Here is a 20,049-nt window from a genome sequence, read left to right as displayed (position 1 = left end):
CTTGGTTTTTCCCCCCTCTGTATGATTTTTAACATCTTTGCCTGATGAAAAAGTCAGTGGAACATTTGAAAACTTGCAACATGTATTTTATGCAGTTTGGCTGATCAATAATGGTATCATTGTTCTGTGGATTTTGGATGTTATTGTACTTTGCTACATGCCCAACACAGCTACGTCTGGATATTCAAAGATATAGCTGTGCTCATCTGTAGAATCAGTTGTACAGAGATCTTGTAGCACCTTTGAGACTAACTGAAAGAAAGAAATTGGCAGCATGAGCTTTCGTAGACTAAAGTCTACTTCCTCAGATGCATTTGTAGCACCTTTGAGACTAATTTCTTTCTTTCATTTAGGGGCTATACAGACTGGTACTTTGTGCCGGCGGGGTGAAGGTTGAGTGTCTGCATGCTCCAAGCCTTAACGGTGCCGCCTGGCATGCACTCTTCTAGATGGCGTGCGCCATGATGATGCACCTCCAGCACAGGACCCAAATAGCATAGCACAGAAGGGGCATCAGAAGGTTGTGCCGACACGCCTATGATGCCTTTCTGCTTTTTGCGACTTCTTTTTACACTCTGCGGAGGCTGCAGTGTGTGGTTGCCACAGCCCCAATATGGGGCGAAAAGAGGCAGCATCTGACCGCTCATCTGTACAGCCCCTTAGTCTCAAAGGTGTTACAAGATCTCTCTACAACTACCTCTGGATATGTTCAATAAGAACTTAGTATGTTCTGTACTCAGCATACTGATTGATTGTTGATGAGGGAGAAGGAATGGCATGGGGCATGTTATATTGTCTGGCTGGAATTTGGAACAGGTCCCTTCATGCTGCAACATTTTGCTGTGGATACTTTGATTGTTTGAAAAAAAATCAGAGTGCTTTTATTTCAATCCCTTTCAAATATACTCAAAAAAGTCTGTGACTAAAATGTCTCTGAATGTGTGAGAGTGAGAGAGAGCGATTTAAATTTATACAAAAACTACCACTGCCGTTAAAGCTGAGAAACAGCTGTTAGTCGTCGACTGATGGCCCCCAGGTTCTCCTGTCATCACCTAAAAACCCATTCACTCCAAAACATCTGTTCAGGGTGAAAAGATTAAAAAAGGTGTTGGCTTTCTTTTAACATTTCTTATAATTTATTGAGGTAAACATTTTGAGGGTTGTATCTTTCTTTTGGTTGCCTTTGGAGTATTATTCTTATTTTAACTGGCAGCAAAAAAAAAAAAAAAAAAAAAAAAAAAAAAAAACCAACAAAAAACAAACAAACAAAAAACAAACAAACAAAAAAAAAACACCAAACTGGTAAAAAGATATGATGAGGAAAGCATGTTTTTTTTTAAATATAATATAATATAATATAATATAATATAATATAATATAGCTTTTTCATTTGCACACCATAAATGAATCCTGCATGTGGAGGACTTGTCAGATAACTGTCTGCCTGTGTCCCAATAGCCAGATACAAATGATTATCATCCGCTGAGGTCCACTGGGTCCTCCGGAGGTCTGAACAAATGATGTATTCATTGTGCGTCTGGCTATGGTGACATAGCCATATGCTTCACTTATTCCTTCACTTTCCACCAGCCATAGAATGGCCACAGGGATAGGGCTAAGGCTGCAGTAACTAAATGGTAAGTCTAGAGTTGGGTTTTTTCCTCCCTTTGCTGAGGAGGGTGCCAAGCTCTACAATGCCAAAAAGCAACCATTAAAAAATTGCAGATGAACATATGCCTTTGGTGCTATACAAATTGCGATGGAGACCGCAGCAACCAAACATCACGGCCTCTGGGTGTGCTCATGTGCAATGATGACATCTGCACAGCATGCTACTGTTTGGGTGCTGCGCCACATGGACGTCATCATTGCACGCCCTGTATGGATGGGTGCATGCAATGATAGTGGCCAGGGTGCACGGTAGGGTTGCTGAGTGTATAAACACTCAGCCCCCATGCACCCCTAGTTTGTGCCCAGGCTGGTGCAAAGCGCCTGTCTGTCAAGCCCCTTTGTTTGCCATTAAAAGGTGTACAAGGTGTTTTGCAGAGAATTCTCCCCTCTACCACAAAACATAATTTGCATAAATTGCTTGAAAATGCAGAACACCCATAATCTCTGTCCATCGAGGATAAAGTTTTGAATTGTTTGTTCTTGCATGCAGAAATGGAATGATACATAGAAAGTGGAAAATGCAAAACAGCTTTACTCACAGATATGGTGAACACCCCAGGGGCATGAATTTTGTGAATAGTGGGTCTTCAGGATGGCTTCTTGGTTCACGTGAGCCAGAGGTTGAACTACAGGGCCGCGGTTGGGGTTGTCATGCATTACACCTGCTCTCTTAGCAGACTTGCAACATGGTGATGACAATACTGATCTACCTTACAGAGCTGATTTTAAAATGGAATAGATAATATTTGTGACATGAAGGTCTGAGAACCCTAATGTAAATGCATGGCTGTTGTAATGTCTTTATTCTGCTTGTGCTCCATGTCACGCTTCTGAAAATGAATGTGAATGATTGTGTTTTCATCAGCAGGGGGCAGCAACGTAACAAAGATGGGCACAGCTTTTCTTCTCATTGGCACTTCGACATGCAACTTGGCAACTGGATACATTTTGAGATTGTCCTGACACATAAACACCTTGAGCCGGGTTTTCAAAGGTTATTTACACACTAAAAAAGGAATTAGCAAAATATCCTTACATGCCAAAAGTAATTTTGAATATTCTACAGTGACTGTAACCCTATTCAATGTTAAGTCAAACATGTTTGGGGAGAACCATAACTTTAATTTAAACTACCATCTGTGAATGGATACACATTTTTATTTTTTAAGGACATCTAAATGGCAGAAGAGAAATGCAAGTTGAAAATAATGGAAGAGGCATTCAAACAAGCTTTGTTTGGAGGATTCCTCATTAAGACTTTCCCTTATGCATGAAGTATGTTTTAATTAAATGTTTGTATCGGCTTTAGGAGTTCCACGGCGCTTAACAATACTGATGTTGTTAATATGAATAGCAGTTGCATTCATAATATATTGTCACTGTAGCAATTCCCGTTTAAGTCATTACTCTACTTTCCCTGCATAAAAAGTCAGCAAATTATCCGAGTTTATTTCATTGACTTTCTCACACCTTGAGAAATAGCCCATTTGTATTATCACCATTTGATATATTTCCCATTTGCTGCCTTCCTTTGCCAAGGTGGCATTTTAATTTAATTATACGTTTTGTTGTTAATGGTCTTTATTTTTCAGTGTCTGTGTGGCAAAGTGCTTCAGGTTTGATTTAAAAAAAAAAAGCCAATGAAAAAAAATCCAAACATTGCTTTCTTTCCCCACCTTCGCATCTCTTTGCCAAGCTCAAGTGCAAATTTATAAACTGATAAAATGCAGCGTAAAATTTACAGAGGTGGAATGAAGCAATCTGTAAAGGAAACCTACTTAAACGACCAAGCATTTTTCCTCACTTTCTGAATGTGAGTCCTTGCATATGCTTAATCCTTAGATTCTGCTAATTGGGAATCAGGAATGAAAACATGACATATCTGGGAATGTTAAGGAAGGTATCTAGAAACATGTAACTAGGAATTAGCCATTTCCTGGCCAAGACAGAATAGGAATATTATTGAATAGAGGGCCATAAATAAATAACTGTGAAGTCAAAGGCTTTCATGGCCGGCATCCATAGTTTTTTGTGGGTTTTGGGGGCTATGGCCACATCTGTTGCTGGCATCTTCATTATTCTTATTTAATAATTAATTAAATAATCACACTCATCACCACCACCATCATCTGGAAACTTCTCTTTCTCCTTCCTTCCTTCCTTCCTTTTGTTCAGGCCAACATAACCTCCTTTATTTTTTGTTGCTGTGTACCTTCAAGTTGTTTCTGACTTATGGCGACCCTATCGTGGGGTTTTCTTGGCAAGATTTGTTCAGAGGAGGTTTGCCATCATCTTTCCCTGAGGCTGAGAGTGTGTGACATACCCAAGGTCGCCCAGTGGATTTCATAGGCAAGCTTGGAGCCACCATGGCGAAGTGGTTTAAACATTGGACTATGACTCTGGAGACCAGAATTCAACCCCAGCTCAGCCATGAAATCCACTGGCTATGAAATCCACTGAAAACCAATGGAATCCTGGGATTTGTAGTTTATAGTGGCACAAGAGCTCTCTGGCAGAGAACAGTCTCATAAAACAACACATCCTAGAATCCCTAGTAGTAACATGTACACACTCAGAAATTGCTGTTTGGACTTTTCAGGATTATACGAGTTGTAGTTTCCAATCTCCAGTACCTTTAAAGTGGACAATTAAAGCATTGGAACTGTTGACATTTTTTTGTTCTTTGGCTTAGTCATTAACCAAAATGGAGGCTGGAGTCAAGAAGTCAGAAGACTAAGGGCTTTATCACACAAGGCTTCCATAGTGGACTAGACTAGGATAGTAGTGTCTGTGGCCATACCTTGTCACATGGCACTGTATCTGCCCAGTAGTTGATTTGTAGGCCATACACTATTAGAGTGTTCCTTGTCATTGATGGGCAAAACCTGTCAATGCCTCCAAATTGTGCTGCTTTTCTACAATTGAGTGAGTGTGATACATTCATCCTGAAACAGTTCCAATATGCAGGCAGTAAGATGGTGCAAGTGGGTGTGATTATGCCCTTCTTGCCTTCTCACCCTCCCTCTCACTATTTCCTCTTTTATCTTTTCATTGAATCTTAAAGTCATATAGCTGTAAGAGACCTCAAGGGCCAAAGGAGACTCTGCCACTCTTACAGACAGAGTGTTCATTTTTCAATTCCCCCCCAATTTCTTCTCTCCGTGTCTCTATTTCTCTATACTTAATGAATTGTTATGATCATGCAATTGCACTAAAAATAAAATCCAAACTGAAAGGCAAGGTGGGAAAGGCATAGGGAAGGGAGGCTGGACTATGGATGCTGGTGTGTGGAAAACAAAGGCCAGGACAGAGGCAGCACCATGGAGATTTGGAAAAGCTGTGTGATAATGACTGTTCTCAACTCGGTATGCTTGCATTTCCTAGATCAGTGATTCCCAAACTTTAGTTCTTCAGATGTTTTGGACTTCATCTCCCAGATGCCCCATCTAGCTTGGATAACAGTCAGGACTTCTGGGAGCTAAAGTCCAAAACACCTGGAAGACCAAAGTTTAGGAACCACTGTCCTAGAGTAATATGATTGTGGTCTTACAAGCCTGGTGTGTTAAAGTCCTAAGACCTGGAAGGGGAACTATGGGGCTCCACAGACTGCTCTATGCTGCCCCTTTCCTTGCTGGATTGGGGCCGTGGCAACTGCATGCCGTAATCCCAATCTGGCCTTTCCATGATGCAAAAAGAAGCCACAAAAAGTGGCTCCTTTTCGTGCTGTGGAAAGGGTGCCCTAGCCACAACAGCAGTGGCTGTTCAGCACTTCTTGACACAGTGCATTTAAATGATGCACCAATGGAGCACTGTGATGCCCTCCGACATATGGTTGGGCGCACAGTGTGATGCCAGGTGGGGGCAGCATGGGAGCAGGTAGTGTGCATATGCCACACCCCTACACCATCCTCACACTAGTATATAACACTGGTTTATATGCTCTAAATGGGAAGTAGTTAAGATCCTCAAGTGTAGGATATATCATTAAATGTCAAAGTGAGAATAATCCATTCCATTGTATTTCCAATTTCTCTGTATGGTTCTGTAAGGTGAACAGTGAAGAAAGCGGACAGGAAGAAGTTCAGCTCATTTGACATGTGGTTCTGGAGAAGAGATACCATAGGCTTTTAAAAAGACAGAGAAATACTGTAGGTCTTAGAAGAAGTAAAGTCTGAATTCTCTGTAGAAGCCAAGTCTAAAAGCCAACTGAGGCTATCATATTTTGGACATATCGTTAAACAAGATGACTCTTTGGAAAAGACAATGATGCTTGGTAGGATGGAAGGTAGTAGAGAAAGAGGAGAAATAAGGCAGTCCGATGCCACTTTAAATGCTGTGGCTCCATCCTATGGAATCTTGGGATTTGCAGTTTCATAAGGTCTTAAGCATTATTGGCTAAAGCGTGCTGGTGCCTCACCAAACACAATTAGTGGTGTCAAAGTGCATTATTTCTACAATGTAGATGAACCTGAGGAAGAAGGTGGATTGAGTCAATCAAGAAAGACACAGTCCTAAGTTTGTAGGACCTCAGCAGGGTCGCTGATGCTCAGGGTTCATGAAGGCCTTTTGTTCAAAGGGTTATCGTAAGCCAAAGTTGAATAGATACCAAATAACAAGAAGAAGTAAAAATTCAGCAATGACAAATTAACTGGAAGCAGTTTGACTTTTAAAAAAGCAAACAAACCCATCTATTGATGCACAATGTAATTGTGCTGAATCAGAACTGCAAGACAGTGCAATTTAATCCTTCCTCTTCCTTCCCCCATCTCACAAATGCATGCATGCTCTTTTTACTGAAGCCAGGCAGCCAAACTTCTCTTCTCATTCATAACTGTGGTCCCTGTCAACTGGTTGGTTTTCTTTTCATTGATACCAAGTGGTGGTGGGGGGCTTGTCCCTCTTCCCCTAGCCCCATATACTGTGCTTCATTCTTCATGCTGCCTTTTATCTTCACAGCTGTTTTTAATGGGCTCTTCAGGGGGAAAGACCTGATAATGGACATTCTGTGCTGTTTGCAATTATTACCGATTTTTAAAGTTGCCAGCCAGGACTTTACAGTGATGCTACTTCCTAGAATGCCTTTGTGATTTTATGCAGGGATGGGCAACTATCCAGTGATAAAAGTCTTACAGAGCAGAAGCAGGGGAAGTCTGCTAGAAATGGGACTGTTGGCAGAAACATCTTTTTTTCTTCTAAACGTTTCTGGTTTCATGTAGGCAATACATCCTAAGCTATCTTGCTGTCTAAGGCAAAGGACAAGCTGGAGTTTCTCCTTGTTACCTGCACAGAACCAAAGTGGACTGACAGTTCAGTCACATACCATTCAAACTTTCAAATATGAAATCTGGTATACATCTGGACAAACAACATCAGGGTGTTGTCAAGATGGCAGACGTTATTAATGCAGAAGAAGAAAGAAGGTAGGAGAGGCTGCAGCAGTTTGCTTTTGCTTGCACCTATTGGGAAAGGCAAGATTCCACCTCTCCCCACCTCTCCCCCCACTGATTTAATTGACTGCAAACTACTTTTGCACTTCAAACTCAGTTTGCAGCAACTAAAGTAAGTGGAGGGAAAGATAGGAAAGTGAGAGGAGAGGAAAGAAACTGGGACATTTAATAGAACTGAACAAATGGGATGATAGAGAACTTACTGGTAGGAGAGGAATAGTTATTTATTTATTTAAAAACAAATTAAAACATTCCTTTAAAAACCCTATAAGCAGGTTAAAAGCAATAATAGAATCCAGTTTTAAAACAGTTACAACAACAATTTTAAACATTTAATGCTATGCAGAACAGCACTGTTTTAGATGCCTACTCAAAGCTTGAAAGAAATGGAGCCAGCCTAACTTCCATAGGTAGGGAGTTGCACTGTTGAGGCCCTGCTACAGAGAAAGCCCTGTTGTCTGCATCCGCATACCTACATTCTCATGGTGGTGGGACATGCAGCAGGACCTCCTCTGAAGAACAAAAATTTCTGGCAGGAGGAGGTGTGTGTGTGTTTTTTTAAAGGTATCTTGACCCCAAGTCATTTGTGGCTTTGTAGGTCAACACCAGCACCTTGACCTGAGCTCAGAAACAAATTGGAAGCCAGTGCAGTTCTTTCAAGACTGATATTATATAGGCGTTGTACAGACAGGCCCTATGGGGCGCTGTCGTTAAATGCGAGGGGCGGCACTTCCAGATGCGACTCACCCCTCACACATGACGAGGGCGTCAAAATGGCAGTGTCCTGTACATACGGGCACTGCCATTTTGACATGAAGGATGCCTAGTGTCCGCATGTCCTGACACCTTTGTGATGCTGCAAGTGCACCATTGGCGCCTTGCGGCGTCACAACCATGCCTCAGAAAGAACCCGTTTTTGTGGGTTCTTTTTGCTCCACGATGGACCCGCGTGGTTTGTCTGCTGCGGCTCCCTCACAGAGCAAACATGGGCGCTGGCAGAGTGCCCTTTTTGGGCGCTCTGTACTGCGCCATATTCTCTAAAATGCATACCTGAAATGACCATGGTCGGCAACCTGAAAAACAGGGCTTCTGAACTTTTCAGGAGCTCTCCGAAGTGCTGAATCCTGGCTCCAAAACAGGCTCAGCACCTCAGGGAGTTGTATCAGATAAACCTTGAGTCGATTCACCATCCCACTGACATGGCAGCTCAGATGGCGATATTTTTTGGGAAACGCAGCTCATTTTTAAATTAAGTCCAACTGATTCACCATTGCCACAATTCCACCCAGATACAGGTGACAATCCTACCCTTCAGCTGCCCTCCAATAGCAGCAAGGAAAATTTTGCCAAACAATACCCACACTGCATGAGTTTCCCGTGCAATAAACCCTCCTTTGTTCCAACAGATGTTGACGTTGGCTACACTCATTAAAAATAAGTGGACAGGTTGAAGAGATCAGGCAAACACGACCGACTCATTTATCATCATTTTTTTTAAAAAAGAAGAAATATCACTATATTTCTTCAATTTGGACATGAAGCAAAAAACCATCCAGTTGAGTTGTGTGACATAAAGCAACTTATTCATCTTAAAGGGTCACTCTAAATGCTCAGTCCATTAATTTGGGTGCATTTTCTAAAGTTTCAGATAACTAGTCTGTTGCCGTTTCATGGGATCAGTGAATCAAGGCACAGAGGGGCTTCAGTTGCTGGAGATTTCTAAGAAACGTTTCTTCTCTCTGATGTTTATTCTAGTGTCGGCACTGTGCAATCTTGTTTGCAATGAGCAAGCTCACATCTGAGATCGCCTCTGCAGAAACGCACTTGAAAAATGACACTATTACTGTTTGCTTCTAATAATTTTCCTTTTTGAAACAGAAGCCTTTCTTGATTTCATTAGTAACGCCATAATTTTTAAGGATGTACAAGGAGCAGCAGAGGCAAAAATGGAGTTTCTTTCAAAAGAAAAAGAAAATGTTTTCAGAAGGGGCAGCTGTTTTTATATAATGATGGAAATTCTAGTGGTAACCAGTGGCTCTCATGCAAATGGATGGAGTTGAATCTGCCCCAGGTTTTAATAGAGCTTGATAAAACACTGAATCCTACTCTATCAGCACTTTGGACAATGTCTTTAAAGTTCACATTAAAAGCCAGGGGAAGTTCACTGCTCCTCTGACATGGAAGGTAGAAGTTACCTCTGCTCCAGTTTTGCTTACATTTCACCTGCTTAGTTTTTTCTCTCATCCTTTTTCACTTTTGTATCTCTTTTTTATAGTCAAATAAACTTTTAAAGTGGTATAATGGCTGTGATCTACAGTTTAGGAAGGGGCATTTAGAATTCTCAGCCAGAGAGCAATAGTGCACCACTAAACTACAGATTCCAGATTCCATAGGATGCAGCCATAGCTGTCAAAGTGGTATCAAAATGGCAATATCATTATGTAGTGTGAAAAGGCCTTCACTCAGCAGAATCTTGTTGTTTGTGTCAGGGAAGGCGCTACACCTGTGCACCATCAGGCAGTCACTGTTCTTCCTTGAAAAATGATTGTGTAAGGAAATAATGGCTACCTGCTTGCACAATATTAGAAAAAACGTTGTCCCAATATTGTCAACCCCGGTTCTGCTAGTGCAGTGGTTCCCAAACTTTGTCCTCCAGGTGTTTTGAACTTCAGCTTCCACAATTCCTGACTGTTGGCCAAGCTGACTAGGGCTTCTGGAAAATGAAATCCAAAATGCCTAGAGGACCAGTGTTTGGGAACCGCAGCACTAGAGTAAATCCTCCAGCCACAATATGAAAATGAAAGTGCTAAAGATAGGGTCAATATGCCGGAAAAACAGGAAAGCTGCCTGTGTTTGAACTTCAGCATCCTGACCACTTCTTCCTCTTCTCCCAAGCCAAACATTGTGTTACCCAAGGTTTAGAGAAAGTTACTTTTTGGATGACAATTCCAAGAACTGCACAGCCTGTATGGCAATTATAATTGAAAATTATAGCCCCCCAAAGTAATTTCTCCAAGCTTTGATATTATTCCAGTTTTTTTAAAGCTGACCCATGTTAGTAGTAGTAATAAGTAGTAATAATAATATTAAATATTAATAATAATATTTTAAAAAGTAATAAGTGGTAATAATATTTCTTACCAGCATCTCCCCATAGATCGAGGCAGAGAACAATTAACAGACACATCAATTTAAAAGGATAGATAAGATGTACACACAATAAAATAATCCATATTTAAAATTAATCATTAGCATTCACAATTTAAAAATCATTTTGATAAGCTTGCCAGAAGAGACTACTCTTTAATTTTCTTTAAAATACAGTCAGTGTATTCATGATAGTGCAGTGTAGTGGTTTGAATATTGAACTAGGAATCTGGAGATCAGGGTTTGAATCCCTGTTTGACCATGGAAACCATTGGCTGACCCTGGGCAAGTTATACTTTCTTAGCCTCAGAGGAAAGCAATGGCAACCTTCCCCTCCTCTCAACAAATCTTGCCAAGATAGACCCATGATAGATTTACTTTAGAGTCATCATAAGTCAAACTGACTTGAAGCCACCCAACAACCACCACTACCAAGGTGATGCAATGCAGAAAGGAAGGTGGAAAAGTACATTTAATGGTTAGAACCCTTTATTTTTGGATACAAACTATGATATAGAAACAAATAGGGCAATCTGTAGCACATATAGAGCAATTTGTAGAAAACAGAGATCTGAATGGAATTTTAGAAATCAATGCCTCCATAAATAGGATCAATATAACACCATACCAAATGCAAATGGTATTGCATAACCCATTACATTATGTCCTGACATTAAGAATTCTAGAGGCATATGGCTGTCCATTGTTGGAGACAGGATAGTGGGACCCTCAGACATAGCAAATTAATTCGTGTGTGTGTGTGTGTGTGTGTGTGTGTAATTCAAACCAAGTGGGGGTGAAGAGAAGACAAAAAATAATTCAGCAAAAGGCTTTTCTGTGCAAAGAAACCTGGTCACAGTTCCACTTCAAGTTTGATTTTTTAAAAAAATAACTAGCTGAATGTGAGTTTTGTTTCCAACTATGCATGACTGAAATATGGGTATGGTTTTACATGTTGCAGGAGGAAAACACCGAATAACTGAAGGGGCAGTTTTGAAACTGATATGAGCCCATTGCGTGCCTGAGCTGCATGAGTTTTCCTCATTTGCAAATATACATTTAGCTCTGAATGGGCAAGCATGCTGAGACATGCTTATTTTTCGTGTGTGCTGTAATAATATTTATCATCCCCATAGCACTTTTCATCTTTGGAGTACTTTATAAATGTTAATTAATCCTCATGACACCCCTGTGAATTAGGTAAGTATGGCGGTTAAAATAGGGTGAATAATTCACAATGAATAATTTGAAGAGAGATATTGTTACAGATGCTCCTGGCATCTCGATGAAACAATTGTTCAAATAGAAGACAACTTTGAATAAACTATGGATGGATTAAAAACTATTTTCCCATTATAGCTCACTGAATATTGAACTCAAGCTGTTTATAAATTGTAAATTTGCACAAGGGGGAAGAGGTTGTGGCCAAATGTTTCGGCTAGGATACTGTTTGCTTACAACGTAGTCTGTAATTTGTTGCCACTGTATGTATGCTGCTGGTCCAGATGAACATAGATACACTTCCATCCCTGGGACACAATGACACTCAGATTGCTCCTAGGTACATTTCCACCCTTGGCTCCTGACTGGCTTTATGGATGGTACATTGGAAGCCTTTAAAAAGGCTTTAAAAACCTATCTCTTCCAGCAAGCATACCCTCCCAACTCTTTTTAGAGAAATATTTCCCAATTAGATTAAGATACTTGATAGATTATAATTTTGACCATTTAATTTCTTATTTTAGATAATTTTATTGAATATTTATGATTGTAATTGAATGTTTTAACTGTTTTTATACTGTATTATGACATTTGTCATAGTTTTACCTGATGTGAACCACTTTGATCTCAAGGAAAAGCGGTATATAAATAGTTTATTATTATTATTATTATTATTATTATTATTATTATTATTATGTGATAGACCTGGTCATTACATAACACCCAGGGGAAGAAACAGTACCATCACATTCCCCCATAAGTCTACTCTTTCTTTCTTAGCATGACATGTCATACCCAATGGCCAAACAATGGCTGGTGGTGGAGAGCTGTGAGTAGGAGCTTTTGGGCTGCCCATCCAAGCCCAAGGTGAATGTGATGTTCAAGGAGATACAAGATGCAATTATTTAATGCAATGCTTTAAAAAGTACCTATGCTGACTCTAAATGGGTTATGTCAGGAGAAACCACTAACAGGATCTTGGTCTTTGGCTTTAAGCTTAAATGATCAAGATCTAGCTTCCCTTACTCAGTGGGAGGCAACATTCAAAAGTATTCTCAAAGGCATGCTGTCATTGAGTTAACCCATGAATAGGGAAAGCAGTTTTTTCAAATGTATTCTCAAGTAGAATCATAGAATCCTAGAGTTGGAAGAGACTGCAAGGGCCATCCAGTCCAACCCCATTCTGCCATGCAGGGACTCTCAATCAAAGCATCCCTGACAGATGGCCATCCAACCTCTGCTTAAAGACCTCTAAGGAAGGAGACTCCATCACTCTCTGAGGGAATGTGTTCCACTGTCGAACAGCCCTTACTGTCAGGAAGTTCCTCCTAATGTTGAGGTGGAATCTCTTTTCCTGGAGCTTGCATCCATTGTTCCAGATCCTGTTCCCTGGAGCAGCAGAAAACAAGCTTGTTCCCTCCTCAATATGACATCCCTTCAAATATTTAAACAGGGCTATCATATCACCGCTTAACTTTCTCTTCTCCAGGCTAAACGTCCCCAGCTCTCTAAGTCGTTCCTCATAGGGCATGGTTTCTAGACCTTTCACCATTTTAGTCGCCTTCCTTTGGACACGCTCCAGTTTGTCAATGTCCTTTTTGAATTGTGGTGGCCAGAACTGGACGTATATGATTTACAAACCTCAGTGCATTCTTTTTTTTTTTAAAGAACTAAAATTAAATGTTCATTTATCTATATGGGTCAAATCCAATAAGCACATCTATTCTCATTTTGTGGATAGGACTATGTTCTAACTGCCTGCCATATATGTGTTAAAGATGAAAAGCCTCCTGTCCTCCCCCCCCCCAAAAAAAAAGAGGCAGTAAACTTTTTCAGGGACTGATATGGCTAATAAGTGGATATACTTGATAGGATCTGGCATGGTATAATAGTCTAGGTGTTGGACTAGGGCTTTGGGAGCTCAGGGTTAAATAAATCCCTGCTGGGCCATGGAAGACCAGTGGGTGACCTTGTGCAAGTCACTCTCTCTCAGAGGATGGCAAAAACAACTCCCCTCCGAACAAATCTTTCTAAGAAACCAACAAAATCCCATGATAGGATTGCCTTAGGTTGCCTTAGGTCAGTGTTGACAAAGAAGATTTTAATACCAGCGCTTACTGTGGGGTAAGCACTGGTATAATGCCAGTAAAATGTTTAGGAAGCATGTGTGTGTCAAAGCCTGGTGCACTTCATAAACATCAGGGAATTGTCCCCTCGCCTCCAGCGTCCCTGAATCATTCAGGGTGCAGCCATTTCCCATTAACGGAAACTTTGAGTTAATGGGAAATGGCTGCTCCCCAAATGATTCAGGGACGCTGGAAGCGAGGGGACGATTCCCTGATGTTTAGAAAGCATGTCAGGCTTTCACACACACACACACACACACACACACACACACACACATCCTAAACATTTTACCGGTGTTTTATTGGTGCTTACCCAACAGTAAGCACTGGTATGAAAATCTTCATAGGTCAGAATCGACTTGAAAGAACAAACTCAAACTAAAGAGTTCCATGTTCCCAGGTATGGCTAGCTGGCATGGAAATTGTCATGCTATGACAATTCATCATTGTTCATAATAATGGTCCCACCTAAGGCAAGGAATTTTGGCTAAAGTACACAACATTGTTTGGGCGCTTGTTATCACAGAGGCCTAAGGCTCGGCCATCTAATGGCAAGCACTGAAAGTCAAAACAAAACACAAAGTTATTCAATGCGTAGGAACACTAAAAACACAAATTGTGTCACATAAAATTAGAAATCAGTTCATAAAAGAGTAATAACTGACCTGCACAATGTAAATTTCCTGAAGCATACCCTCATGTTAGCAACAAGTAATAGCTAATGAAGGGGCTTTACAGAGCTGATTAACGAGACCCTATGCATTTTATTAGACTCATTTTGCTAATCCTGAAAATTAAGGAATTCCAGGTGTATGGAGCCAAGTATGCAAATGATTTCCTTTCGTCTAGCTGCCGATATCATAAAAAGAGGTCCTCTAAAACACTGAAATAAAGTACAGCTTCCCCAGTGCAAATTATTTTAGTACAGGAAAGGAAAACAAAAAGGCAACTGGGATGTTTCAGACCAATATTCTGTATTATTAACGTGGTTAGTAATTGGAATGAAACTATAAAATAATGCTGGATGATGAGAATATCAGATGAATGGAAAGGAGAAGAACACGGGACATTTTCTTCTGCTCTTGCAGTGAACTGTAGCACTATACACATAATGAAACATTTTACTCATGTTATATTTTTTCAGTTCTGTTTAATTAACAATTAACAAAGAGAACTAAGAAATATAACATGAGCAAAATGTTTTAGCTTCCACCTTCTTTTGTTGCTAAAGATGAAATCAACTGACATCCCAGGTGGCAGTTTAGCATACTCAGCTTCCATCACTCTTCAGTGGATGATGGTTTTATCCTTTGAGACTAATCTTTCTTTTGTCCAAAATACCTGAAAAGGATGGCACCTCAGTACCAAGCAGGGAGATATCTAGGACAAACATGATAGAATGGCCATGACCGTTATATTCTACTGAAAATGCCAAATTTTGGCTGCATCTGCACTGCAGAATTAATGCACTTTGACACTGCTTCAACTGCCATGGCTCAATGCTGCTGAATTCTGGGATTTGTGGTTTTGTGAGATATTTAGCCTTCTCTGTCAGAGAACAATGGTGCTACAATTAAAAATCCCAGGATTCCATAGAATGGGACCATGACAATTAAAGCAGTGCCAAACTGCATTAATTCTGAAGTGTGGCAGCAGCCTAAACCAGTTCTGGTCAGTACTTGGATATAAGCAATATCAGTAATCTCCCCATAGGACCAGAAAAGAATTCTACCTAAAATCCCAGAAAGCTGCTCCCAGTCAAAATTTACAAGACTTGGCTAAAGGAACCCATATAAACCTGCTTCCTGTATTCATTTGTAGTATAGCTTCCTACAGATTCTGTCATCCACAGCTGGGTTGGACAAGTCTAGTCTTCCAAATGATTTTGGACTTCAGCTCCTATAATCCTTCACCATTGGCTATGGTTGATAGGAGTTGTAGTCCAACAACATCTAGAAGGCCACAATTGATCACTCCTAGTCTACAACATCATCTACTGCTCTACAACATCAGCTACTGGCAATGTCATGGATTTCTTCTACTACTTGGATAGTAGCAAACTGTATGTGCTACATATCTTGATGGTCTGACCAATCAAAAACAAAAGATTACATTGAAGCCACCTCTCCAATTATTACAAGCAGAAATATGGAAATATAAATACCGGTATTGGCCACATTATACAATGAAAGGCTAAACAGATCATACCTCGAGCAACAAACCCACCCATCTTTTTCACAAGGACTTGTAGATCCATTCCATCTTGGGAAACTTTTGATAACACCAGAAGTCAAATGTAATGTTCATGACTCTCTCTAAAGCCTATTAGCTCAATGTGTTGTGTGATGCTAATCACGTTAAAATGACTCTGGTGAGAAGAATTTGGATGACGCTTTGAGAGAACCGTATGTGATTACCTCTACAAATTTGTCACGAAAGAGAAACTGTCAGCAACTCGACTGATGGCTAGTAATCACACCATGTTAACTCGAAGGGCATTAGTTCACAGTTGGAGCTTCACGGAGCACAAGAGCACTGCCTTAAGTCCCCTGGGGGAAAAATGTTAGAAACAAGTGACATGAGGTCGCTGCAAATGATCGCTCTTGGGATAAAGGTCAAGAGCAATTGTTTTCAATGTGCCCATGCCAACTGGTCTGCACTTAATCCTTAGCCTTGTGGACCTGGTGGTGAAAGGGAGGGCAGAAGGCATGGGAAAACAGAAAAGAAGACATAGGGATGCATTGCTGGAGTTAAAAATGTGTGCCTTCCTCATGGGCTGCAAATGGCAACCCAGGTAAGACTGGGGTCTGTGCTTACCTGCCTGAAAGCTAGGATACAGCAAGCTAATGAAAGGTTATCCTGACCATGAATACTTGTGAGCTTCCTCCATTGCCAGTTATGGGAAGAAACATTTTGTGGTTGCTTGTTGCAGCTCTTTGGGCCAGTGACACTCCTTAGAGCAGGTGTGGGCACAGGGACACTTTGGTGCCCCTCTGTGGCACTGGACAACCTACAGACAGCTAGAGAGAAGATTTCTCTAGGCATTTGTAGGTCCTCCAGGATGATTCTATGGTCAACTAGCAGAAGTTGATCATAGAGTTACTCTGAGGACTTACAGATGCCTAGAATCCCACTTTGGTTCCCGGGGCTTCCTCTTTCCCAAGTTGCAGTCACGTTGCACATTTGTACATTCATTTTCCGGCATTTCTCAGAGACTGAACTGTCTTTCCTAGGGATGCAATTCAGTGCTAATTTTGTTCTCAGAAGAAGCAACAAGTAATTTTAGCCATTTTCTTTCCACTGCAAGAAAATTCACAGTTTAGGACTTATTCTGTGCAAATCATGCATGTGGTATTTTGGCCAGAAAACAGTATCACAGAAACATTATTTTGTCTGCAGAAAATGCTGTAGTTGCGGATTTATTCTTTGAAAAAAAATTGTGTAGGAAAACAGCATTTTCTGTGCAGAATTATTATTTTCTGTTTTGCTTCCCCCACCTCCACTCCAGCACTGACTTCAGTTTTACTGAGCACTATCATCTTTTCCAAAATATCCATATCCAACATCTGATACCCCCAGTTCTGACAAATTGGATTTTGGTGACAGTTCAGCTTTGATTTGCTCTCATGCTCATTCATTTGTCTTTGGTATCCACAGATCTCTCTTCCACCGACACATGAGCTGATATTTTTTCATTGAGTTTTCTTTACTGACTAGATTTTTCATTCATAAATAGAAACAAGAAATCCTATGGTACAAAGGAACCTGACTTTAGTATTCAGTCCTATATCTTTACCTTGAAGATTCAATCTAGGTTTTTCATAGCTGCCCTTTCCTAGTCCCTAGTGGAACCAATTGTTTCACAAGCTCATGTAGAGAAACTTTCTCTGTCATATTGTCATGGTGGGTGAGAAGCTAACTGACCATTGTGCAATGAGTGAGCACAAAAAGGTTGTAGCCCTTGTGCAAATGTGGTATCTGATGTGTTTTTGCAGATCGTCTCCATGATGCTCATAAGTAATATTTGTGAAGGAATAAATCTGACCTGTGCTGCTTCTGGAGCCTTATCAGTCTGCAAGCCCATTCTATATTAACTTTTCCAGCTGACATTATGCCTTGCACCTCCAAGCATCCCTCTTTATATATAGGCAATGCCATTTTGGCTATTCAAACAACAATACTCACAGTGTTGAGATCAGAAACATTGGGAATGATTAAAAAGACAGTCATAAACTAGAAAACACCTTGTAGAGAACAAAGGCCTTCTCAATGCATCTAAATACAACAAGTATTGAAATATGGTGGATTTTCCCAGGAGGAGTACCCCACAATTATTAAAGGACTGAGAACTTAGAAAGTCCCTCTTCTTAGTATGTGTCAGTCTGCACATAACAAAGATTGAGGCAGAAAGCAGGGTGTCTTTTAAAAATTTCAGGCAAATTATATCATTATAAACAGTCCTTCAGGCAACTTGGCCTTGGGCCACTTGTTGACCAAACCATTAAATAATGAGACCACACGCAAGAGCTTGGGTTGAAATATGGGCCGCTTTATTAAACTATTCCTATTTAGGTTCTTCTTGAGATGTGGAAAGGGAAACCTAGTGTAGGAACAGCTTGTGCTTTGGTCTCTCCAAGACCTCCTCCCTAGCTTCCCATAGAGGAACATCTGAGCTCCCAGGAGAACCCAAAATCTGAGTTGATCCCCGGTTGGCCATTCACTGGAAGGGCAACCTAAGGATCCAGCCCCCATGTTTCATGATCTCATAAACCCTCAAACTAACCCCAAAGAAAGCCTCCTTTCATACCCCAGGCCACATGCCATGTAGAGGTGGCTCCAGAGACCTATCCTTCGCCAAATGGATGCCATAAATGTTCACTGGATTCCTATTCCTCCCTACCCCTTAAGAACACACAAAGTAACCATCCCATATTTAAGACATCACTCTGGGCCAGGTTACCTACTCCTCAGTAAACAGTGTAGGAAAAGGGAAAAACACATGTACAAAGGGGAGAAAATTCCTATCTGGCTCTGAAGTGACTAGCAATCTTACTGTGTAACCAAGGTGGGAGGGTAGTCTGAAAAATTGCCAAAGAATGGGAGAAGGACAGCCAAGACTTTATCACTTCCATATTCATCCTGCCTCTGTCATCGCCATGGTGTACAGTATCACAGTGTGTTTTATCATAGTCTCCTTTCATTGGAGGCCAGGAAAATGTGCTTCCTTCCTGACACACTGCACTGTGTCAGGGGGTGGAACTGAATTATGGATGTGAAACTTTGCAGAATTAAATCAATATATATTTTGTGGTAGTCTTTGCATGCAGCAGTCTCTCCCCCTCCTCCAAATGCGGTGTTATTATTATTCTTTGTAAAAAAAAAAAAAAAAAGAGAGAGAGAGAGAGAGAGAGAGAGAGAGAGAGAGAGAGAGAGAGAGAGAGCTATAAATGAAGGCTGAATTGGCTACACCACCGACAGTTGCTCCTGACTGAACAAGAGGGAAAGGTGTCAGCTTTGGAACAGAGATGTAGTTTTATCACGCCACGTGCTTTGCTGCAAACTGGTCCACAAATTCTGTTTCTCCACAAACAACCAAAGTTTCACAGCTCTTCTCCTTTTGAGTTGTGGTGTCACTTTGTCCCATCTCTTAAGAAGTCTCAAGGTTGTGCTAAGTCTCACTGGTCATGCAAAATTGAGGCCTCCACACTTCTATATGATAGTAAGCAGGAGGAGAGAAGTGAATTTACCCAGTGTGGAAAAACACCCCTAGTACGAGCCAAAGCAAACTTTGGCTCATCTCATAATTGACTCACCGCAACCCTTACTTTCTGGAGCTGTCTCTCCTTGCCAATTTATACTCCTTTCTTGAAAATGAGTCAAATGGACTTTTGACTGAATATGTGCAAAACTGACATGGGCCAAAAATAGACTGATTCATCTGGCCAAATTCTTCACCACCATTTTCACATCTCTGCAATAGGCAACACAGTAGCTCTGAGACCACCTGTGTCATGGTGCAAGAACAGAAACACTCAACAGAGACTCTCCTGTTCATGTCGGCTCTTCACATGATGTCAGTCCTTAGTTTTTCATTGTTCTCCACTGGACAAGAAGCCTAATCCGTGCCCAATTTGGCTCCATGCTATGGAATCCAGGGATCTGTTGATTGATGAGGTACTTAGAATGCTCAAGACAGTAGACAAGAGATCTCCACCTGAGAATTGTCACTCTCTTACCATACTACAAATTCCAGGATTCCTATGGCTGGACTCACAAAAATGTTTAAATGGTTTGAATTCTGATGTTCTTTAATACTGTTTTATTTTCAATTATTTATGTTTTGAATTATATGCATTTTATTGTGATTTCTGTCTTTTGGATGGATGGATGGATGGATGGATAAATGATGATGATGATGATGATGATGATGATGATGA

The sequence above is a fragment of the Sceloporus occidentalis genome, unplaced genomic scaffold (genome assembly GCF_023333645.1).
Source record: "Sceloporus occidentalis isolate IW3139 unplaced genomic scaffold, rSceOcc1.0.p SCAF_10, whole genome shotgun sequence".
Taxonomy (NCBI): Eukaryota; Metazoa; Chordata; class Lepidosauria; order Squamata; family Phrynosomatidae; genus Sceloporus; species Sceloporus occidentalis.
The sequence above is the reverse complement of the archived record's forward strand: the minus strand, read 5'-3'. Positions refer to the sequence as shown.